This window comes from Ornithorhynchus anatinus, chromosome X1 (assembly GCF_004115215.2).
Source record: "Ornithorhynchus anatinus isolate Pmale09 chromosome X1, mOrnAna1.pri.v4, whole genome shotgun sequence".
NCBI classification, from domain to species: Eukaryota; Metazoa; Chordata; class Mammalia; order Monotremata; family Ornithorhynchidae; genus Ornithorhynchus; species Ornithorhynchus anatinus.
The window spans coordinates 6,804,861-6,829,511 of NC_041749.1; the positions used below are offsets into that span (position 1 = coordinate 6,804,861).

Below are 24,651 nucleotides of genomic sequence, written 5' to 3' on the forward strand. Positions count from 1 at the left end.
CAATTCTACCGTATTGTACTCCCCAGAGCACTGTAATAATAATGATAATGTTGGTATTTGTTAAGCGCTTACTATGCGCAGAGCACCGTTCTAAGCTCTGGGGCGGACACAGGGGAATCAGGTTGTCCCACGTGAGACTCACAGTCTTAATCCCCATTTTACAGATGAGGGAACTGAGGCGCAGAGAAGTTAAGTGACTTGCCCACAGTCACACAGCTGACAAGTGGCAGAGCTGGGATTCGAACTCATGATCCCCGACTCCAAAGCCCGTGCTCTTTCCACTGAGCCACGCTTACCATCTATTGATTGATCACAGTACAATAGAGTCGGTAATCACGTTTCCTGCCCTCACAGGGCTAGTCAGGTATTTTTCAGGACGCATCAGCTTGTTCTGCTTGAATTTCTTGAATTTCAGCCCCTAAAAGCCCAGGGCAACAGGATCGCCATCTTCCTTCAAGGGAATCTCAAAACTCTGTTTCGCTCTGCATCCTTTCGAGACCCATTTATGTCTGAGCCGTGGATCGCCCGCCCAAGAATAGATGGCGTGCCAAAGCTTCAATATTAAAATTGGGGTGCTGAATGCACTGTATATTTACGTCCTGTAGCATGGATAAAGCATTATCGTTCCTGCCACGCTCAATTAGGGGATCTGGTACAAGGGCAGAGAAATTCTCATTACGATATTTTAGTTCCTCTGCATCAGCTCTCCGAAACAACTCATTTCAATAATGTAATGACCTAGTCAATCTGGGATTCCAGTTACTGGAGTCTTCTGCGCCCCGCACTTTATCAATTAGGGATCTTCGTCAGATAGAATCTCTCAGCAACTGACATGGGGAGTTAACCTGAAATATACTGAAGATGAGAACGCAGCCGACTTCTGAGCTCTACAGAATGAATCGCTGCGGGTATGTCAGCTGTGTGACTGTGGGCAAGTCACGTCACTTCTCTGGGCCTCAGTTACCTCATCTGTCAAATGGGGATTAAAAGTGTGTGAGCCCCACGTGGGACTACCTGATTCCCCTGTATCTCCCCCAGCGCTTAGAACAGTGCTCGGCACATAGTAAGAGCTTAACAAATACCAACATTATTATTATTATTATTAAGCACTATGTGAAGACTGGACTTACAGTTCAATAGAGTTGATAGGCAAGAGTTCTGCCCGTAAGGACCTAGCAGTCTATCCCCATTTCATAGATGAGGGAACTGAGCCCCAGAGAAGTCAAATGACCTGCCCAAGGTCACGCGGCAGGCCAGTCGCAGTGGTGGGACTAAAACACTGATCCTTTGACTCCTAGATCCAAGTGCTTTCTACTAGGCTACACCAGCACCTGTCTGCCCTCAACAGAGAAAAGGCCCGTATAATACCTGTGGCTCAGTGGAAGAGAAGCAGTGTGGCTCAGTGGAAAGAGCACGGGCTTGGGAGTCAGAGGTCATGGGTTCGAATCCCAGCTCTGCCATTTGTCAGCTGTGTGACTGTGGGCAAGTCACTTCACTTCTCTGTGCCTCAGTTACCTCATCTGTAAAATCAACTGTGAGCCTCACATGGGATGACCTGTTTGCCCCGTATCTCCCCCAGAGCTTAGAACTGTGCTCTGCACATAGTAAGTGCTTAACAAATACTAACATTATTATTATTATCATTATTTTGAAGGACTTACTATGTGCCCAGCACTGTACTAAGTGCTAGGGTCGATGCAAGATAATCAGTTCCCACGTGGAGCTTACAAGCTAAGTAAGGGAAAGAACAGCTATTGAATCCCCATTTTTCAAATAATAATAATGTTGGTATTTGTTAAGCGCTTACTATGTGCCAAGCACTGTTCTAAGCGCTGGGGTAGATACAAGGCAATCAGGTTGTCCCATGTAGGGCTCACAGACTTCATCCCCATTTTACAGATGAGGGAACAGAGGCACAGAGAAGTTAAGCGACTTGACCAAGGCCACACAGCTGGCAAGTGAAGGGACTTGAGACCCATAGAAGTTTAGCAACTCGCCCAAGGTCACACAACATTCAAGTGCTGGAGCTAGGATTAGAACCCAGATCCTCTGACTCCCAGGCCCGTGCCCTTTCCACTAAGCCACGCTGTTTTGTGTGCGTAAGAGCGTGCGTAAGAGTTACTTTGCTTCACCTTCCCTTCTCCCAGTGGTTGAAGGCACAGAGTCAGAGAGGATGTTAGTAATAGCTCGGGATCTCCAAACTCTGCTATTCTGCAGCTGAATCACTAAAGATAAATTTCTTAGTCCCTTTTTCCCCACAGTCCCAAGAGCACCAGCCCCCCCCCCCCCCAAAAAAAACAAACCATGCCCCAGGAACACCACTGCTTAAAGCTGTCTTCACCTCTTCTCAAAGTCAATGGGGAGAAAGTGTATTATGAGAAAAGATCAAAGGAAAGATGATATATTCCTCCTATTGAATAACAGAGCAATTATTCACCCGAATCCTGGGTGCCCTGTTGGCAAGTTTGTTATTGCTGCTTTTAAGAGTACGATAATTCACGGGCCTTCGTTAGAAAGGTTTTGTCTGGCTTGCTCTTCTGGAATTATTCACCCCCGAGGATGTGTGTGCTTTAGAGAACAATTTAATGCCAAAAGAGAGGCAAGCTTCTTAATCACTGAATTCTGAGACCTGGACTGAAGTGCGTGTGTTCAAAACTTGGATTTAGAGAGCAGAATTCAATGTGTGCCGCAGAGCGGGTAGTTGGATATTTGTAAGAATGGGATTTGGGGAAGCAGCGTGGCTCAGTGGAAAGAGCGCGGGCGTGGGAGTCAGTGGTCATGGGTTCTAATCCCGGCTCTGCCGCTTGTCACTTAACTTCTCTGGGCCTCAGTGACCTCATCTGTAAAATGGGGGTGAAGACCGTGAGCCCCACGTGGGACAACCTGATCACCTTGTATCCCCCCAAGCGCTTAGAACAGTGTTTTGCACATAGTAAGTGCTTAACAGATGTCATTATTATTATTATTTGTTTAGAAAGGGGTTGTTGCAAACCTTATGAGTACACATTTTTGGGAAGTGTCAAACTTCCAAGCCCTGGAAGCAGTATGGCCTAATGGATAGAGCCTGGGCCTGGGAGTCAGAAGGGTCTGGGTTCTAATCCAGGCTCCTCCGCTTCCCTGCGGCGTGACCTCGGACAAGTCACTTCACTCCTCTGCGCCTCAGTTCCCTCATCTATAAAATGGGGATTAAGACTGTGTCCAACCTGATTAGCTTGTATCGACCCAAGAGCTTAGTTCAGTGCTTAGCAAATGGGTGCTTAACAAATACCGAGAAAAAAATATATATCATCAGGTCAGACACCATCCCTCGTCCCACGTGGGGCTTACACGGGATCGCTGTCTTCACCGAGGTGCATGAGAACAGTTGCGTGATCGGAAGAAAACCGATCACCAGCACTCTTCTATCATATTTCGTTCTGTTCTGCTGTGCGCAGAGCACTGTACTAAGCGCTTGGGAGAGTACAATAGAACAATAAAAAAGCATTCCTTGTCCACAATGAGATAACTAACGCAGTCCTGCCCTTCCCCCGTCCTGTCCCCGCAACTGGTCACAGGTGTTGCTTTCATTCATTCGTTCAATCATATCTATTGAGTGCTTGCTGGGGGCAAAGCACTTTACTAAGCATTTTGGACACAGTAGAAGAATAAACAAACACATTCCCTGCCCGCGACGAGCTCACGTCGTAGAGGGGGGCGTTAATAATAACGATGGTATTTGTTAAGAGCCTACTATGTGCCACGCCCGGTTCTAAGCGCTGGGGTAGATCGACAGTAATCAGGTCCCACACGGGGCTTACAGTCTTAAGTAGGAGGGAGAACAAGTATTGAATCCCCATTTTGTGGAGGAGGGAACTGAGGCCCAGAGAAGTTAAGCAACTTGCCCAAGGTCACGCAGCAGAAAAGTGGCGGAGGGGGATTTTCCGTGACGGGTCTCCAAGGGGTTGGTAGAAACAGACCCGCTGGCCTCGCTGCTCGGCTACGACACACACCCCACACCACACCCCGCAGCACTTTTGCACATATCCGCAATGTATTCATTTCTGGTAATGTCCGTCTTTCCGTGAAGCCAAGGTGAGATAAGGTGCGGAGGAGAAGGGGGTGGTCCACAGTGTCAAAGACAGCTGAGAGGTCGAGGAGGATTAGGACGGAGTAGGGATCAGAACCTGCAGCCAAAGTCGCCACTGTCATGGCTACCAATCTTCCTAATGTTTTAGGAGGCCTCATGATGTGAGTTCTCTCTCCCTCCAGGATAAGAGAAGGCAGGACAGAATGGCGTCTCCTCGGGGGTGAGGAGGAGTAGGACCAGTGCTAAGCTCACCATGGGCAGGGAGTGTGTCCGTTTATTGTTAGATTGTACTCTCCCAAGCTCTCAGCAAAGTGGTCTGCACACAGTAAGCGCTCAGTAAATACGGTTGAATGAAAAATAGCCAGTGTGCACAGAACAAGAGAGCCGAGTTTCAGGGAGGGAAGGTAAATGATTCAGCCGTGGTGGAGAGGGGTCGTGAACACACGGGGAGGAGAGCTTGCGATGACACGTTTTGTTCGGTCGAGCAGATTTTCAACTCCTTAAAGGCAGGAAGTATCTTTAAATTATTAGTATAAATTTTTAGTCATATTGACCAACTACATTTACTAGAGTGCTTACTGTGTGCGGAGCACCATACTAAGCACTCGGGAGAATACAATAAAACAACACATTCCCTGCCCACATTGGGCTTTCAATCTATTAATGTCTGACTCCCTTCTAGACTGTCCGCTTGTAATGGGCAAGGAACCTGTCCGCTAATTCTGTTGTACTGTGCTCCCCCAAATGCTTACTACAGTGCTGGGCACATAGTTAGCACTCGATTGATACCATTGATTGACTGATTGATCGACTGAGGGAATATGTCTACTGAACTCTATCTACCTTTCCCAAGTACTTAGTACAGATGCTCTGCACAGAGTAGGCCTTAGGAAAAAAAAGTGCTGATGTATTGATTGATTGATGTGGAAACCCAATCAGTTCCACTGGGAGTCATGAGGATGGAAATGCACCGCGGGATCAGATCTAGAATTAATTCGGATCTCAAGTCATTGTGCTCTTGTCATGTCTTTTGCTGTCGAGTCATCTCCGACCCATAGCCACCCCATGGACGCGTCTCTCCCAGAACGCCCTACCTCCACCTGTAGTCGTTCTGGTGGTGGATCCAGAGGGTTTTCTTGGTAAAAATCCAGAAATGGCTGACTATTACCTTCTTCCGCATGGTAAACTTGAGTCTCTGCCCTCGACTCTCTCTCTCTGTCGCTGCTGCCCAGCACAGGAGAGTTTTGACCTGCAGCAGATGGCCTTCCACTCGCTAGCCACTGGCCAAGCTAGAAATGGAATGGACAGGCCTCTGCTTGACTCTCCCTCCCATAGCCGAGGCTGGTAAAGGACTGGAAACTCTCCAGGTGCCACTCTGAAAGGGGCCATCGTGCTCTTCCCTGCATAAAGTAGTTGGTGCAGGATGCCTCTTTCAAAAAGAACTGGAGGTCATATCTTTGAGATTTTCCTCAGTCAGTCACCAAGACAGACCTTTATTGGTTCCTGCAAATAAGAGCTCAATAAATACCCTCATTGATTGATTAACTTTTTAGCCAATGGCGTGAGAGGACTTGCTGCCACTGCTTTGATGATCTTTGTTGAAACAGAATGAATGGTGACAATTTTCATGACCCTTCAAGCCCAGAAGGAGGAGGAGGCTTTAGGATAGGATATGGATTTCTGGAATTTCTCTTTCAAGTGCTGTACCTTTATCACTTTGAATTTTTTTTTTTTTTGATCATAAGCTGTATCACCATAGAGCCCGTTCTAGCCGCCAAAATAAAACGTCGTTTTATATAATCATCATCATCATCATGGTATTTGTTAAGTGCTTATTGTGTTTCACAGACTGTACTAAGTCTGGGGTGGATACAAGCAAATCCAGTTGGACACATTCCCTGTCCTACATGGGGATCACAGTCTCAATCCCCATTTTACAGATGAGCTCACTGAGGCACAGAGAAGTGAAGTGACCTACCAAGGTTACACGGCAGATAAGTGATGGAGCCGGGATTAGACTCCGTGACCTTCTAACTCCCAGGCCCATGCGCTATCCACTATGCCATAGGACATATATACTCGTGTACCAAGTGGAACATTAAAAAAACACTTTTTCCTTGGCTTCAATGCTAAAAAAAAATAGAAAATGAGCTTAAAATTCCATTTAGAACTATGGTTTATAGGCTTTCTCCTTCCTATCTGAGGGAAATTCTCATTTTCCAAACAAGTTTTATTTTCCCAACCCGGTGTGGGCAAGGATTGTCTCTATTGCGGAATTGTACTTTCCAAGCAGTTAGCATAGGGCTCTGACCACAGAAAGCGCTCAGTAAACACGATTGATTGATTGATTGATTGATTGAATGAATGAATGAATGAATAATTCCCTTCCCACAAATATCTCACAATCTAATGGGGAAGACAGACACATAAGTATTCATAAATACGGCAAGCCAACTCTGTCCTAGAGAAATTACCAATCTAATAGAGAAGATGAGGAAATAGAAAGTGATTAAAAGTCAAAAGACCATCAAAACTAGGTGGAAATAATGAATGTGGGTGATGATGTTGATATTTATTAAGCACTTGCTATTTGTCAAGTACTAGGATAGATTCAAGATAATCCAATTGGAAAAAAGTCCCTGTGCCAGAGTCCCAGTCTAAGAGGGAGGGAGAATGGGTATTTTTTTTTCCATTTTGCAGTTGAGGAAACAGAGGCACAGAAAGGCTAAGTGAGTTATCCAAGGTCACACAGCAGGGAAGTGCTAGAGTCAGAACAGAAACCTCACTCTCAAGGTCTAGCGGATAGAGCATGGGCTTGGGAGTCAGAAGGACCTGGGTTCTAATCCCGGCTCTGCCACTTCTATTCTTCATGACCTCGGGCAAGCCACTTGACTTTCTGTGCCTCTGTTCCCTCGTCTGTAAAATGGCATCTGAGATTGTGATCCCTATGTGAGACAGGGACTGCTTCCAACCCGATTATCTTCTATCTATCCCAGCATTTAGTCCAGTGTTTGGCATATAGTAAGCGCTTAATAAATACAACTATTTGTAAGCTAAGCTTGTGCTGCTGTCCCCACACTGCCTCTTCAAGTGGAGAAATAAATCAGTAACAAAAGAACATGTAAATACATCATGCGAATTGGTTTGGGATATTAGTGGAGTCTTGAAACAAGTACACAAACTATATTTTTCGTGATCTGGAAAGAACCTGCAGTTCATTTGCTGTAGGAGGTGATACTTACGCTCTCTTCGTTTAGGACAAGACACGACCGTAGATTGGCTAAGAGGGGAAGGAGCAGTTTTGAAAACCGGGGTGGCGTGGCCGCATTCTTTAAAGAACAAATCGAATGTTCTCAGAATTCATTAGTTTGGAGAATCATCTGCAAGTCCGGACTGGTGAGAGAGGTGACGGATGTTGGAGACGGGAGCAAATCATCTCTGGTGTTCCCTTCTTGGCCTTTAAGTTCATCTGAACGATCACGCTGGCCATAAAAGAAAGGATAAAATAGGGTTTCGAGACAGTGCCTGGGTGAAGTCCATCCCATGTAATTCATCACTCAGATTTAATGAGCACTTACCGTGTGCAGAGCACTATAGGAGGTGCTTGTGAGAGTACAGTACAGCTAGTACAGTGCTCTGCACATGGTAAGTGCTCAATAAATACTATTGAATGAACTGAGTAGGTAGACTCGTTCGCTGCCCACAAGGACTTTATCGTCTAGCGAGGAGACGTATCTCCGCCCGTCCCTAATATTCCCCTAAATAACCCATCATGGGCCTCTCACCTGTGGATTTTTTCAAACCTTCTATGACCCCACTGATACTTTTAGCCCACACAACTTCTTGTGAAAAGTAATAATAATGGTGTATTCGCTTAGGCTTACCACGTGCCAAGCACCGGGGTAGATAAAAGAAAATCAGGAACATAAGACTCTTAGTCTTCATAGGAGAGAGAGCAGGTATTGAATCCCCATTTTCAGATGAGGAAACTGAGGCAGAATGAAATGCACTGGTTTGTCTAACATCCTGGCTGGACTGTAAGCTCCTTGTGGGCAGGGAATGTGTCTGTTTATTGTTGTACTCTCCCAAATACTTAGTACAGTGCTCTGCACACGGTAAGTGCTCAATAAAAACCACTGACTGACTGACACAGCAGGCAAGTGGCAGAAGTAGGATTAAAACCCAGGTCCTCTGACTCCAAGGCCCGGGCTCTTTCCAATAGTTCCATGCTGCTGGGGCCACAGTCGTACATTTCTAATGCTCTCCTGCCGGACAAATAGTCTCTTTTCAAGTGGCAAGGGAAGAGAAAGCCACGAGAATAGCAATCGGAGGAGACTGGACAATGAGACATTCTGGGCTGGAATGCTGCAAAATACCAAAACGGCTCTTTTCTGGAAGTCAGGAGGGTAAAAACCCAGAATCCGCCACCTGCTTGACCACCTCAGAATGTCAGCTGGGGTATATATTTCTTGAAGTGGTGTCATTTCTAGGAGAGCTTTTTCGGGGGCCCCCAATTCCTTTATCTTTCTGCTTCAGAAATAAAATACTGCTAATAGGTTTGCTGAAATTCAATCAGTTGCAGTCTGCTGGGCTTTGGAAGCTGCCGGTCCCTACTGGATAATGGATACGTTGTGCCCAAACTTTGAAAAGCAGAGTCAAATAAATAATCTTCACGTTCTCATGATTTTCTTCTTCCTCAAAATGATTAATTCTGCATTTCAGGTATTAGACCCCCTCAAAAGATACCCCTTAACCCCACCCCCCACCCCAGTCTGGATCCATCGCTTGCGGTGTCCCGTTTTTTTCCATGATTTAATGCCCTATGATGAGGGAAGAATAACTGTTTACTCTAATGAATTCCAACTGAAGAAATGAAAAATTGCTTTAAATTTGAAGCAGTCAGAGCTGATATCACGGCTAGAAAATAATTGCATCATGTGTTGTGGGGAGATTAGAAAATTCCTCCAGAGTGAAGATGAGGAAAATCTGCTTAAGGAATCCAAATCCAGTGGCACATGTTTGAAAAGCAAAGTATTGTGACTACAAAGGAGAACCGAAAATCCCCTATTCTAAAAAAAAATCTCAAAATTCCTCTCTTAATAATAGCGACGGTTGCATGCATTTAAGTGTTTAGTAGTGCCGAGCATCGTGCTAAGTGCTGTGGTAGATAGAAGATCATCAGATTGGATTTAGAGCCTGTCCCACAGTAGGACTCCCTGTCTAAGAAGGGGATTACTAAAGCAGGAAGGGAGACCACTTTAAGGTAGCTTCTCATTCAAAGACAAATTCAAAGAGGTCGGAATCTTATCTGGAGATACCGGCTGAGAGAGGATCCGTAGTTGCTTAGTCATGGGCCGTTATAAGCCAACATGATAGAAATAATTTGATTTTTTCTCCATGGAATATTTGTTTAGCTAAAAGACGCTGTTCAACGTGGCCTAGTGGAAAGGTCACGCGCCTGGGAGTCAGAGGACCTGGGTTCTGGTCCCAGCTCTGCCACGGGTTTGCTGTATGACCTTGGGCAAGTCCCTTCGCTTATCTGGCCCTCTGTTACCTCATCTGTAAAATGGGGATTAAATCCTACTGCCTCCTACCTAGACCGTGAGCCCCAAGTGGGACAGGGATTAGGTCCAATCTGATTAACTTCTATCTAACCTGAGAGTTAAAACAATGGGATGGCACACAGTAAGCACTTAATAAGTATTATGATTACATTATAATTAGGACTCCTCGGTACCGGGGAAGTTAATTAACACTAACCTGAAAGTCCATCCAGGGAGAAGCCAATCGGAGAGGTGATTGAGGAGGAAAGGTCACTCTCAGGAAGAGGAAGCAACATGGCCTAGTGGATAGAGTCAGTCAAGCGTATTTTCTGAACACTGACCATGTGCAGAACACTGTACTAAGTGCTTGGGAGAGTACAGTATAACAATAGACACATTCACCGTCCACAATGCTCAAGTTTACAATGGTCTTTCCAGGAGACCACCCTAAACTTCCAGAAACAAGCCCGCTAGAACCGCGTCAGGCTGGTTGAACCCTGGAGGACTCTTTGACCACTGGTGGAGTGCATGAGATACTGTGACTAAGAAGCGAGGCTTTAGAGCTACCTGTTAAGAAGATTTCTAAAACTCCCCCCGTTTCTGATAAGGAAATCCCGGGGTTTGACGATCCTGGGAGATGACTCCAGACATCTGAGCATCCTCTAATAACTGTGGTATTTGTTACAACATTTATTTTGAGCCAAGCAGCGTCCTAAGCGCTGGGCTAAGTGCAATATAATTAATACTTGGAGTACTTAATGATAATAATGTTGGTATTTGTTAAGCGCTTACTATGTGCCGAGCACTGTTCTAAGCGCTGGGGTAGATGCAGGGTCATCAGGTCGTCCCACGTGAGGCTCACATTCTTCATCCCCATTTTACAGATGAGGTAACCGAAACACAGAGAAGTTAAGTCACACAGCTGACAAGTGGCAGAGCCGGGATTCGAACCCATGACCTCTGACTCCCAAGCCCGGGCTATTGCCACTGAGCCACGCTGCTTCTCTAATCTTCTCTTCTACTTGTTAATTGCTTACTATGTGCCAGGCACTGTAGTAAGCGCTGGGGTAGGTATAAAGCATTTGGGCTGGACACAGTCCCTGTCCCACGTTGGGCTCACAGTCTTAATCCCCATTTTAGAGATGAGGTAATGAGTCATGGGGAAGTAAAGTGACTTGTCCAAGGTCACACAGCAGACACGTGGCAGTGTTGGGGTGGAAGCCCAGGTCCTTCTGACTCTCAGGCCCGTGCTCGATCCACTACATTGACTGTTCCATGTGGGACTCACAACTTTTCTTTTTTTTTTTTTTTTTTATGGTATGTGTTGTGTGCTTAGTACGTGCCAGGCACTGTACTAATTGCTGGGGACTTGTCTTTTCTTATGCTGTCGAGTCGTTTCCGACACATGGCGACACCATGGGCACATCTCTCCCAGAACTCCCCCCCCCCCCCCAACCGCAATGTTTCTGGTAGCGGATCCAGAGAGTTTTCTTGGTCAAAATCTGGAAGTGGTTTACCTTCACCTCCTTCAGCGCGGTAAACTTGAATCTCCGCCCTCAATTCTCTCCCATGACGCAGCTTCCCAGCACGGGTGAGTTTTGACTTGTAGCCGATGGCCTGCCGCTCGTTAGCCACTGCCCGAGTTGGGGACGGAAGGGGAAGGTCTCTGCTTGACTCTCCCTCCCGTAGTCGAGACCGGTGGAGGACTTTGAACTCTCCAGGTGCGACCTTTGGAGGGGAATTGCTGGGGTAGGTACAAGCTAATCAGGTTAGACAGAGTCCCTGTCCGACACAGGGTTCGCAGTCTTAATCCCCATTTTAGAGATGAGGCAACTGTGACAGAGAGAAGTGATGTGATTTGCCCAACGTCACACGGCAGACAAGTGGCAGAAGCAGAATTAGAATCCTGGTCCTTCTGACTCCCAGGCCCATGCTCTTACTGCTTCTCTGGCCGTGCCGCTTCTCTAAAAGTTTAAGGGGAGAGATAAGGAATTGAATCTCCATTTTACAGACGAGAAAACTGAGGCCCAGGGAAATTAAGCGATTTACCCACGGTCACAAGGCAGCCAAGAGGCGGAGTCAAGTTTGGAACCCAGATCTCGTTCAGTCAGTCGTATTTATTGAGCACTTACTGTGTGCAGAGCACTGTACTAAGCGCTAATCTCCTGTTGCCTACTCTTGGTGGCCTTTTCCATGAGGCCACTCTGCTTCTCTTTCAAGTGAGTTTGGGGCTCTCAGCCAGGAGGACCAAAGGAACCCCAAATCCTCACACGTCAGAGACCTGAAATTATGATGCCGATAGTCATTCCAGCCCTTCCTCTGGAAGAGCTTCTTTCTACACCCCTTTCATCGATATCATTTTCTTGTTAATTTGACGTCGCTTCGACAATCTAGCCCTACATCATCCTGAATCATTTCTCTTCATATTTAATGTTTACACCTATCTGATCTCTGTAGATACCTAACCCGTCCTCTATTAATCTTGGTTTTCCATAGCTAATCTTTTCCATTATTCTCTGAACATTCACCCTGACAGTCCATAAATCACTCCTGTTTACTTTCCCCCATGCTCTCTTCGGGTCCTTTAAGTCTTTCTTTAACGAGTTTGCCCAAACTGATCTCAGTACTCCAGATAATTATACCGTTAAACCACCTCTTTCTGTCACCATCTGTATCCTCCCCCTTGCCCTGTGCCCAAGGTTCAGTAGCTCCGCTAAATTTATAGGACAACAGCCATAACTCAGAGGATCGTTTACAAAGTGGCGAGAAAAGCAACAGGCCACGGGATATTTAGCGAGGATTTATAGATATATTTGTTGAGTGCTTACTGTGTGTCAAACGCTGCCCTGAACTCTGGGGTAGTTACAGTCTAGTCACATTGGATGCCGTCTCTGTCCCACAGGGAGTTCACCGCCTTAATCCCCGTTTTACGGATGAGGTGAGTGAGGCCCAGAGAAGCGGAGTGACTCGTACAAGGTCACACAACAGACAAGGGGTGGAGCCGGAATTAGAACCCAGGTCCTTTTTATGCAAAGGGTTGATTCTGGACCCCCAGTGAAGAAGGTGATTTAGCAAGCTATGCCGAATGAATAAAAACGGGTCCCACTGAAGACGTTTCAATCTAAGCAAATTTGCCTTAAGAAAGCTGGCTAACGATCGATGATTTGTTCAATGATCCCCTTCATTCCACCAAAGAAAAACACAAACAAATTGATGACAGCCCCAAAACGGTTTTTGTTAAGGCACGTTATTCGGGAAAAATCCTTCGAGATGATGAATGATTCATTTATTCTTTCAATCATATTTATCGAGCGCTTATTGCGTGCAAAGCCCTGTACTAAGCAGAGAGCATTTTGAACTGTCTGCGGGGGCTCTGTTTTATAGTTTTTAATACTAGGTTGCCCAGTCTGGCGAGGAGGAGGAGGAAGGAGCCTAGGAAGAGGGAGGTGGGACTGTATAATAAGAATAATCATGATATTTGTTAAGCGCTTACTATGTGCAGAGCACTGTTCTAAGCGCTGGGGTAGATGCACGGTAGAGGCCATGGGTTCGTATCCCAGGTCTGCCACTTGTCAGCTGTGTGATTGTGGGCAAGTCACTTAACTTCTCAGTGCCTCAGTTACCTCATCTGTGAAAGGGGGATTAAAACTGTGAGCCCCACGTGGGACAACCTGATCACCTTGTATCCCCCAGCGCTTAGAACAGTGCTTTGCACATAGTAAGCGCTTAACAAATACCACCATTTTTTAAAATTTGTATTTAATCAGGTTGTCCCTCGTGAGGCTCACAGTCTTAATCCCCATTTTACAAATGAGGTAACCGAGGCCCAGAAAGGTGAAGTGACGTGTGCAAGGTCACACAGCGGACATGTGGCGGAGCCGGAATTAGAACTCAGGTCCTTCTGACTCCCAGGCCCGTGCACTTTCCGCTGAACCTCACTGTTTCTCACTCTCCACTCTATGATGCTATCTGCTACACTGCTGCTTTACTATTACCTTGGAACAGCAGCGTGGCTCAGTGGAAAGAGCCCGGGCTTGGGAGTCAGAGATCATGGGTTCGAATCCCGGCTCTGCCACTTGTCAGCGGTGTGACTGTGGGCAAGTCACTTCACTTCTCTGGGCCCCAGTGACCTCATCTGTGAAATGGGGGTTAAAACTGTGAGCCCCACGGGGGACAACCTGATGACCCTGTCTCTCCCCCGGCGCTTAGAACAGTGCTCTGCACATAGTAAGCGCTTAAAAAATACCAACGTTAACGTTATTATTACTTCGCTTCTCTGTACCTCAGTGACCTCATCTGTAAAATGGGGATTGAGACAGGGAGTCCCAGGTGGGACAGGGCCTGTGTCCAACCCTATTTGCTTGTATCCACACCAGAGCTTAGTACAGTCCCTGGCACGTAGTAAGCGCTTCACAATTACCATACACTCCCCCCACCCCCAACCATCTGCTGAAACACAGCAGATCCAGGTCTGAACTCCTCCTGGATCACAGGCAACGGACCTGGGGAAGGAGAATGATTGAGATTTTTCAGACCTGTTCTCTGGGTAGAGAAGCAGCGTGGCTCAGTGGCAAAAGCCCGGGCTTGGGAGTCAGAGGTCATGGGTTCGAATCCCGGCTCTGCCACTTGTCAGCTGTGTGACTGTGGGCAAGTCACTTCACTTCTCTGGGCCTCAGTTACCTTGGGAAGCAGCGTGGCTCAGTGGAAAAGAGCCTGGGCTTCGGAGTCAGAGGTCATGAGTTTGACGCCCGGCTCTGCCACTTGTCAGCTGGGTGACTGTGGGCAAGCCGCTTCACTTCTCTGGGCCTCAGTTCCCTCATCTGTAAAATGGGGATTAACTGTGAGCCTCACGTGGGACGACCTGATTACCCTGTATCTACCCCAGCGCTTAGTACAGTGCTCTGCACATAATAAGTGCTTAACAAAGACCAACATTATTAATACAATTTCAGCTCCTGTCGGCAGACCCGATGAAAGACAGAGCTCATGGCAGCAGGACCCAGTCAGAAGGGAAGTCTCATAACTTCATTATGAATTAACCTCTTTGAGTGAATATATCCATCATTTATTTATAGTAATGTCTGTCTCCCCCTCTGGACTGGGAGCTCGCTGTGGGCAGGGAATGCGTCTACCAACTCTGTTATAGTATATTCTCCCAAGCGCTTATTACAGTGCTCTGCACCCAGTAAGTACTCAATAAACACCATTGATCGAAAGAATGACTGAAAGAAGATCAGCCAGAATGGACGTAATCCAATCAAAGGTAGTTTAGGCAGTCCACATCCATGTCGTGACCCCAACGGGGGGGATTTAATAGTAACGTTGGTATTTGTTCAGCGCTTATTATGTGCAGAGCACCGTTCTAAGCGCTGGGGTGGATACAGGGTCATCAGGTCGTCCCACGTGAGGCTCACGGTTAATCCCCATTTTCCAGATGAGGGAACTGAGGCCCAGAGAAGTGAAGTGACTCGCCCACAGTCACACAGCTGACGAGTGGCAGAGCCGCGAGTCGAACCCATGACCTCTGACTCCGAAGCCCGGGCTCTTTCCGCTGAGCCACGCTGCTGTTGGGTGGATGTTTGGGTGGATTAGAGAAGCAGCGGGACTTGGTGGATAGAGCGTGGACCTGGGAGTCAGAAGGTCATGGGTTCTAATCCCAGATCCACCACTTGGCTGCCGTGTGACGTTGGGCAAGTCACTTCATTTCTCTGGGCCTCAGTTACCTCATCTGTAAAATAGGGATTAAGACCGTGAGCCCCAGCCCCAGTGCTTAGAGCAGTGCATGGCACTTAGTAAACACTTAACACGTACCATCATCATCATGGAGTGCTTACTATGTGCAGAGCACTGTACTAAGCACTTGGGAAAGTAAAATGCCACAGAGTTGGCAGACATCTTCCTTTGCCCACAGTGAGCTTTTACCCTATAGAGAGGGAGACAGGTATTACTATAAATAAATGAATTATAATATACAAAACTTAAAGATAGGTATGTAAGTGCTGTGGGGTTGAGGGTGGAGCGGATATCAAACGTCCAAAGGTCACAGATCCAAGTGCAGAGATGATGCAGAAGGGACAGGGAGCCGGGGAAAAGAGGACTCGATCAGGGCAGGCCTCGTGGCGGAGACGTGACCAGCCTGGCTTAGTGGAAAGAGTCCGGGGTTGGCATTTGGAGGCCGCGGGTTCTAATCCCGGCTCCACCACTTATCAGCTGGGTGACTTGGGGCAGGTCACTTCACTTCTTTGTGCCTCTATTACCTCCTCTGAAAAATGGGGATGAAGACCGTGAGCCCCACGTGGGACAAACTGATTACTTTGTATCTATCCCCCAGCCCTTAGGACAGTGCTTGGCACATAATGAGCGCTTAACAAATGCCATCATTATTATTATTATTTCAAGGCAGGGAGAGTGGTGTCTGGCATATATGGAGGGGGAGGGGGTTCTTGCAATAACCCCACTTGGGGTGATCCCGGTTCAAAGTGTTGAGCAGGTTCATGATGTGGTTTAGGCGGGTGAGTTGGAGGGAACCGAGGTATGGAGACCTCTAAAACCAGCCTCGCGTTGTTCCAGAATGTCCAGATCGGTGTTATGTGGGGATTTCTGGTATTTTCCCGTCTGGCTTCTCTCTCCCTCCTGGGCTGGTCTGGAGTTACAGTGGCAGCTGGAGGGAGAAGATTCTTTCCAGTGACACCTTCCCTCCAACTCATTCTTCATTGATTCCAAGTGGGAAGGGTTTTCCTGACTTAGAAGTGCTGTACTCTCCAATAGACCACACGCACACACACACACACACACACCAAACACACACAGCTTGTCACTCTTTCACACTCATAAGCCATGTCCAGCCCGACAGAAGGTCCAGACACCAGCAGAGTGCAGCAGTACCCCTTCAAGGAATAAAATGAAGAAAATCGCTTTTTTTTTTTTTCTGGCCTGTGTGATCCATATTTCCATGGAGAGAAAACCAGTCTCCTAGCGATAGAACCACGTCTCTTTAGCATTCCCTGCACACCCGGAGGTGAACGTAAAGAAGAACAAAACTTGCTGACGGTACTTCTAGAGAGCTATTAAGAATGAGGAACACTACCCCCAGGCTGCACATGTATCCAGTGGTTTGGCAGGCCACAGATAAACCCCTTATTTCTCACTGAAGGAAGCAGTGAGGCCTAGCGGAGAGAACACGGGCCTGGGAATCAGAAGACCCGGGTTCTAATCCCAGCCCTGCCTCTTTGCTGCTTGATCTTAGGCAAGTCATTTAACTTCTCTGGGCCTCAGTTCCCTCATCTGTAAAAAGGGGATTGAGATCGTGATCCCTATGGGGGACAGGGACCGAGTCCAACCCGATTAGCTTCTGCCTACCCCAGAGCTTGGTCTAAGTACCTGATACGTCGTAAGCGCTTAACAAATACCACCGTTATTTTTTCCAGGAATCTGACCCAGAGAGGAGGAGAAGATTATTTTATAGCCACTGACTCTACGGACGGAAAACTATCTTAGGTTTAACGTTCATTCGGATCCCTCGAAGTCCGGGTCCCCGTCCGAGCGCCTCCTAGTCTTGGTCTGGTAAACTGAGTTTGGAATTCACCCCGTTGGACTCCGTCCTGGGATTGCCATGACTAAAATAAATCCGAAATGGTAGCGGTGGGTATTTTCGAAGAACGTAATGGTGCCCTCGGAACCACTATTCATTCACAGAGCCGAGAGCCACTTTCTGTTATTGAATCTACTGCAGATTCTTCCGTGTGTGGGTGGAGTGTATGTGTGTGTGTGTGTTAGGAAACACCACTCATGGTGAAGTTTACTTAGAAATGCGGTCGTGACTGGAAAAGGTCCACACGGGACATACCGTCCTGGCCACGGTGTGAACACAGAAAGACTGTTCCTTGTTGCGTGGTCACGGTGAATGATTGCAGCACCTGGCTCTCTGTTCTCCTGCCCACCCTGTCTCTCGTTCTTCACGCGGCTTCTGTCTGGAGAGTGGCACTCCCTTCTTGGCATCCATTCAAGGGGAGTTAAAGGCGGCACGGACACCTCTGCAAAGTGCCCTTCTGAGAAGCAGAGTGGCTTAGTGTCAAGACCCCGGGCTTGGGAGTCGGAGGTCGTGAGTTAATAATAATAATAACGTTGGTATTTGTTAAGCGCTTACTATGTGCCGAGCACTGTTCTAAGCGCTGGGGGAGATGCGGGGTAATCGGGTTGCCCCACGTGAGGCTCACGGTTAATCCCCATTTTACAGATGAGGTAACTGAGGCAGAGAGAAGTGAAGTGACTCGCCCACGGTCACACAGCTGACGAGTGGCAGAGCCGGGAGTCGAACCCATGACCTCCGACTCGGAAGCCCCGGCTCTTTCCACTGAGCCACGCTGCTTCCCCGGCTATCCCGGCTCCGCCACTCGTCAGCTGTGTGACTTTGGGCTAGTCGCTTCACTTCTCTGGGCCTCAGTTCCCTCATCTGGAAAAGGGGGATGAAGACTTCGAGTCCCACGTGGGGCAACCTGATTACCTTGTATCTATCCCAGCGCTTAGAATAGCGCTTGGCACGTAGTAAGAGTTTAACAAATAGTATCATTATTATTACAGCTTCATGTCCAATGGGACCATGAAAAAACATATCACCGTTCACCCCTTGCGGTCTCATGTCAGCTATTAACAATCAGTGGTATTTATTCATTCATTCATTCATTCAATCATATTTATTAAGCACTTACTATGTGCTGTACTAAGCACTGGGGGAATCCAGCACAACAACATAACAGCAATTACATCCAAAATTTTTAACTCCGTCGATTCCTCTATCGGTAAGCAATTAAGTGTCTGCCGCTAGATTGTAAACTCCCTAAGGGAAGGGAGAATGGCTTCTAAGCTTATTTCATCAATCGCTCAATCCATCAGTGGTATTTACTGGATGCTTACTCTGTGCAGGGCACTGTCCAAAATGTTTGGGAAAGTGCAATACAACAAAATTGTAATTTTTAATATCTAATTTCAAGATATGGATGTAAGTGTTGGGGGTTTGGGGATGGAGCGAATATCAAATGTCCACAAGTCACAGATCCAAGGTTATGATGACAGAGAAAGGAAAGCTCCCCATCACCTTGCCCCCTCCTACCTCATCTCCCTTCTCTCTTTCCACCGGCCACCCCGCACGCTCCGCTCCTCTGCCGCCCACCTCCTCGCCGTCCCCCATTCACGCCTATCCCGCCGTCGACCCCCGGCCCACGTCCTCCCGCCGTCCCGGAACGCCCTCCCTCCTCACCTCCGCCAAACTCACTCTCTTCCCCTCTTCAAAGCTCTACTGAGAGCTCACCTCCTCCAGGAGGCCTTCCCAGACTGAGCTACCCCCTTTTCCCTCTGTTCCTCCCCCTTTCCCCTTCACCTCCCCTCAGCTGAGCCCCCTTTCCCTCTGCTCCCGCTCCCCTCCCCGCCCCACCCTCTGCTCCTCCCCCTCTCCCCTTCCCCTCCCCTCAGCACTGTGCTCATTTGTATATATTATTTATCACCCTATTCATTCTTGATTCTATTCATCGTGATAATGTTGTCTTGTTTTTGTTTCGTTCTGTTTTGCTCCGCTGTCCGTCTCCCCCGATTAGACCGTGAGCCCGGCATTGGGCGGGGATGGTCTCTATCTGATGCCGAATTGTACATTCCAAGCGCTTAGTACAGTGTTCCGCACATAGTGAGCGCTCAATAAATACTATTGAATGAATGAATGAATGAATGAATGAAATCGAACCTGGGAAAATAACAGTTTAATCAGGGAAGGCTTCTTGGAGGACATGTGACCTTAATAATGAGTTGAAGGTGGAAAACGTGGGTGGTCTGATTTATATGGAGGGGGAGGGAGTTCCAGGCCAGGGGGAGGATGTGAGAAAGGGGTCAGTGAGTAAACTGGTGCTAGGAGAGCAATGTGTTCGGGTCCGGCTGTAGTAGGACATCGCTGAGGTGAGGTAGGGTGGAACGAGCTGATCGATTGCTTTAAAGTCAATGATAGGGAGCTTCTCTTTGATGAGGAGGTGGATGGGAAGTCATTAGAGGTTCTTGAGGAGTGGGGGAGGCACGGACTGAATGTTTTTCTTGAAAAATGATCTGGGCGGGAGAGCCAAGTATGGCCTGGAGTGGGGAGAGACAGGAGGCGGGGAGGTCAGCAAGGAGGATGATGCAGTAGTCTAGGCCGGATAGGATAAGTGCTCGGATTAACGTGGAAGTGGTTTGGATAGAGCGGAAAGGGTGGGTTTTAGCAGTGTTTTGATGGTAGAACTGACAGAATTTGGTGACGCTGAATATGTGAGTGGAATGAGGGAGATGAGTCGAGGACATCGTCAAGGTTGTGAGATAGGGAGGAGAGCGGTATCATCTACAGTGATGGGAAAGATGAAACGAGGACGAGATTTGGGTGGGAAGATAAAGACTTCACTTTTGGACCTCTTTAGTATTGCGCCCAAGTGCTTAGTAAAGTGCTCTGCACACAGTAAGTGCTCAATAAATACCACTGATTGAAGCGCTTAGTACGTGGTCTGAACACAGTAAGCCTTTAATAAAATATTATGGACCGATATGCTGTCAAATTGATTTTTAAGCTTCTGACTTGTCCAAAACCTGACTGGAACAAGCGAGAAGCCTCGAAGATAGAAGAAATGTGTCCCTTGCTTTCAGAAAGTAAATGTAAATTTTTGAATAGCGGAGATTTCCAAAGAATGCTCAGAGAGAGCAATAACCAGAGCCCACGTATGGAGATTAAGTAGTACCGAGTAAACTGGTTTCTTTCACTTTAGAAAGCATGAAAGAAATGGTCAGTACCTTCATCGATCGAGCAATCATATTTGTTGAGCGCTTATTGTGTGCAGAGCACTGTATTAAGCGCTTGGGAGAGTACAGTAGAACAGTATAACACAACATGGCCTTGTGGAGAGAGCACGGGTTTAGGAGTCAGAAGAATTTGGGTTCTAATCCCAGCTCTGCCACTTGTCTGTTGTGTGACCCTGGGCAAGTCACTTCACTTCTCAGCACCTCAGTTCCTCATCTGTCAAATTGGGGATGAAGACTGTGAGCCTTATGTGGGACAGGGAATGTGTCCAACCTGGTTACCTTAAGAAAAGGAGTTTCAGGCCCCCTAAAGAAATTTATTTAATCAACAGGGCTCCATCTTGGGATTGCTACTGTATGGGCTTCTTTATATTGATGTACAAGGATGCTTTTTTTATGATATTTGTTAAACGTTTAGTACGTGCCAGATATAATATTGTTTTGTTTCGCTGTCTCCCCCTTTTAGACCGTGAGTCCGTGTTGGCCAGGGATTGTCCCTGTCTATTGCCGAATTGTATATTCCAAGTGCTCTGCACTCAGTCACTACTCAGTAAATATGACTGACTGACTGAATGAATATAGACCTCATTTTACAGATTAGTTAGTAAGAAACAGTGGCATGATGAATTGGGGCATTTTACTCTAGGAAATGTTACTCAGGCAAAATCCCGACTTTTTTTTTTTTTTAATGGTATTTGTTCAACTCTTACTGTGTCCCTGCACTTTACTAAGAGCTGGGGTAAGGTAATCAGGTAGTTCACAGTCCATGTCCCACATGGGGTTCACAGTCATAATTCCCGAGAAGCAGCGTGGTTCAGTGGAAAGAGCCCGGGCTTGGGAGTCAGAGGTCATGGGTTCCAATCCCAGCCCCGCCGCTTGCCAGCTGGGTGACTTTGGGTGAGTCACTTAACTTCTCTGTGCCTCAGAGACCCCATCTGTAAAATGGGGATTAAAAGTGTGAGGCCCACGTGGGACAACGTGATCACCTTGTATCCCCCAGCACTTAGAACATTGCTTTGTACATAGTAAGCGCTTAACAAATACCACCATTTTGGAGAAGCAGCGTGGCTCAGTGGAAAGAGCCTGGGCTTTGAAGTCAGAGGTCATGAGTTCGACTCCCGGCTCTGCCACTTGTCAGCTGTGTGACTGTGGGCAAGTCACTTCACTTCTCTGTGCCTCAGTTCCCTCATCTGTAAAATGGGGATCAAAAGCGTGTGAGCCCCACGCGGGACAACCTGTTGACCCTGTATCTCCCCCAGCGCTCAGAACAGCGCTCGGCACCTCGTAAGCGCTTAACAAATACCAACATTATAGGCGAGGTAACCGGGGCCCAGAAAAGTGCCGTGACTTGCCCAAGGTCACCCATCAGACAAGTGCTGGAACTAGGATTAGAAGCCAGGTCCTCTGACTCCCAGGCCCGAGCTCTTTCCATCAGGCCACACTGCCGATAATGCGGCAAACCGTAGCTTTTAATGGACGTATCAGGATGCCTTTGGCTAATCTCATCTCTGCTACTGACCACGCTTTAGCCTCTCAAATTCCCTGAGCCTCAGCTGCGTCACCTTTAAAGCGGGCAACAGAATATCAATCTTCCTGGCCCAGAAGCCACAGGGATTAGCTGATTCATGGCCACAAGCTGCCTAGAACGAACCGCGAAACGGTTATTTTATGTGGTGGAGAGTGCGGGACTCTATTGTGTGTCTTTAAACAGAAATGTGGTTCAAGGAAAGGTCTTTTTTCGTCGGATTAGGTCTTTTTTTTCTATAAGAAAGCTCTCCGCCAAGATCGAAACTTTCCAGGAGAAGAAGTGAATTTTCTGGTTCACAGAGTGCAGTTCAACTTCGTTCTGCTTTGCAGGCTCCACGATAGACAGGGAACAGAAATGTAATAGAGACTGGAAGGATTCCAACACAAGTGATGACTTGAATTGAAAACTTGAGGCCTTGGCACGAGCCTGGGGATATGTGAATACCTCCTCCAGAAACTATCCCGAACACGCCCTCTCCGGCCTCTCCCACTGATCTTCGTCCTTGAATTTCTCCCGGTCGCTATTTCGCTTGGGATTTTCTTCCGAGCCCTCGGTAATGTACATATATTGGGTAATCGCCTCATTTAGACCATTTCTAAAATAACAATGAGGTAGTGGATGAGACCTTACTGTGTGCCAAACCCTGGATTAGGAGCTGCGGGAGATAAAATACGATCAGATCAGACACTGTCCTCATCCCACACTGGAATCACAACCTAAGAGGGAGGGGTAATCGGTATTTTCTCCCCATTTTACAGATGGGGAAGCTGAGGCACGGACACGTTAAATGACTTGACCAAGGTCACGCAGCAGGCAAATAGCAGAACTGGAACGAGAACCTGTGTCACCCGACTCCCGGTTCAGCGCTTAGTACAGTGCCTGGCACAGAGTAAGCACTTAACAAATATCACAGTTATTATTATTATTTATTATTATTATTATTAGAGATCTCTATTATTATTATTAGAGATCTCTACTATTATTATTATTACAACTCTATTGTATTTTAGTCCCCCAAGTGGTTAGTACAGTGCTCTGCGCACAGTGAGTGCTCAATAAATGCCATTGATCGATTGACTGATTGATTGAAAGAGCAAGGGCCTGAGAGACAGAGGACCTAAATTCCAATCCTGACTTCTTTTTTTTTATGGTGCTTTGTTAAGTGCTTACTCTATGCCAGGCACTGTACTAAGCTCTGAGGTAGAACAGTGCTTTGCACCTAGTAAGCACCCCGGGCTTGGGAGTCAGAGGTCATGGGTTCTAATCCCTGCTCCGCCACTTGTCAGCTGCGTGACTTTGGGCAAGTCACTTCACTTCTCTGGGGCTCAGTTACCTCATCCGTCTGCTTTGTGACCTTGGGCAAGTCACTTCACCTCTCTGATCCTCATCTGTAAAATGGGGGTTAAGAGCATGAGCCTCTTGTGGGACATGGACTGCGTCCAACCTGATTAACTGGTATCTACCCCCATGCTGAGTATAGCGCCGGGCACATGATAATAATAATAACGATGAAGATAGTATTTCTTAAGTACTTACTATGTGCCAAGCGCTGTTCTCAAAGCTGGAGTAGTTTCAAGGTAATCAAGTTGTCCCATGTGGGGCTCACGGTCTTAATCCCCATTTTACAATGTAAAATGTAAAACGACGTTTTACAGATGAAGTAACTGAGGCACAGAGAAGTTAAGTGACTTGCCCAAGGTCACACACTTAGGTCGCATAGTCAGAGGTTAACAAATAGCATGAAAAAAAGTGTGTGGTGGAGGAGTGTGTTCCAGGAAGAACAGAGGGCCTGAACAAGAAGCTGTTAGCCGAAGAAATGAGCAGCCTCTCTAGACTGTCGCCTCGTTGTGGCGAGGAACGTGTCTGCTTATTGTTATATTGCTCCCGCAAGCGCTTAGTATGGTGTCCTGCACACTGTAAGGACTCCATAAATGCAGGTGAATGAATGAGGGAGCACAAGGAATAGTTAAGCTTAAGAACAAATAAGACGGTGAACTGGGTTGAAATGGGAGAAGACAGTAGATAAGAGCACTCGAGTTGAGTAACCAGTGTCACTCCTACCTCCAGAGAGAATGGCGCCCAAGTCACTCCTCGCCGAAAGCTATTCCGTGTTTAACAACCCAAAGTGACGAGATGAAAGTGCTCCCTGAATGACATCTAAACAGTAAACTCCCCAAAGACCCAGGGCGGGTTTATGAATCGCCTCGTGATCTAGATTTATGCTTCACAATTAATCCTCTGCCTTTGCCAGACGGGGGGACTGTTGGCTTCCTCCAATCAACTTCGCAACCAAACCTCAGGCCCAGAGAAAGCGTTCGATGAAGACTAGCGATGGAGGCTCAGAATTCCTTCAGAGTTTGGTTTGCGGAACATCTCTTACAGTCCCGAGTGGCAGAGACCATCCCTAAAAGGAACATTCAAAACTCGAAGGGATTCGGACTGTGAGGGACAGAGGGACCCGGCGGAAAAACGCCGCAGTCCCTGCAGGAGTTGAAGACAAGGCTTTAGGTAACTCGATGTTCTGTCCGGCTATTTTCCAATTACTATTATATACTCTGCTCCTCACCCTCAACGGCCCGCTCCCCGTAAACCATTGGCTGGAAGCGTGCAGTAACATTTAAAACCTGATTTCCTGAGATAATAAACATTTCAGACCATCTGTAGCGAAACAGCGCTTACAGAGCCGAGAAAATGGGAAGCCTTTATCTATT

General features: G+C 47.2%; 1 non-coding gene across 1 annotated transcript; it reads right to left on the minus strand.

Annotated features, from left to right (window-relative positions):
• Positions 1 to 5,313: 5,313 nt before the first annotated feature.
• Positions 5,314 to 5,451, minus strand: LOC114806728. The gene has a single exon (XR_003754790.1). It is a non-coding gene; the product is annotated as a small nucleolar RNA SNORA7 (small nucleolar RNA).
• Between the last annotated feature and the right edge of the window lie 19,200 nt (positions 5,452 to 24,651).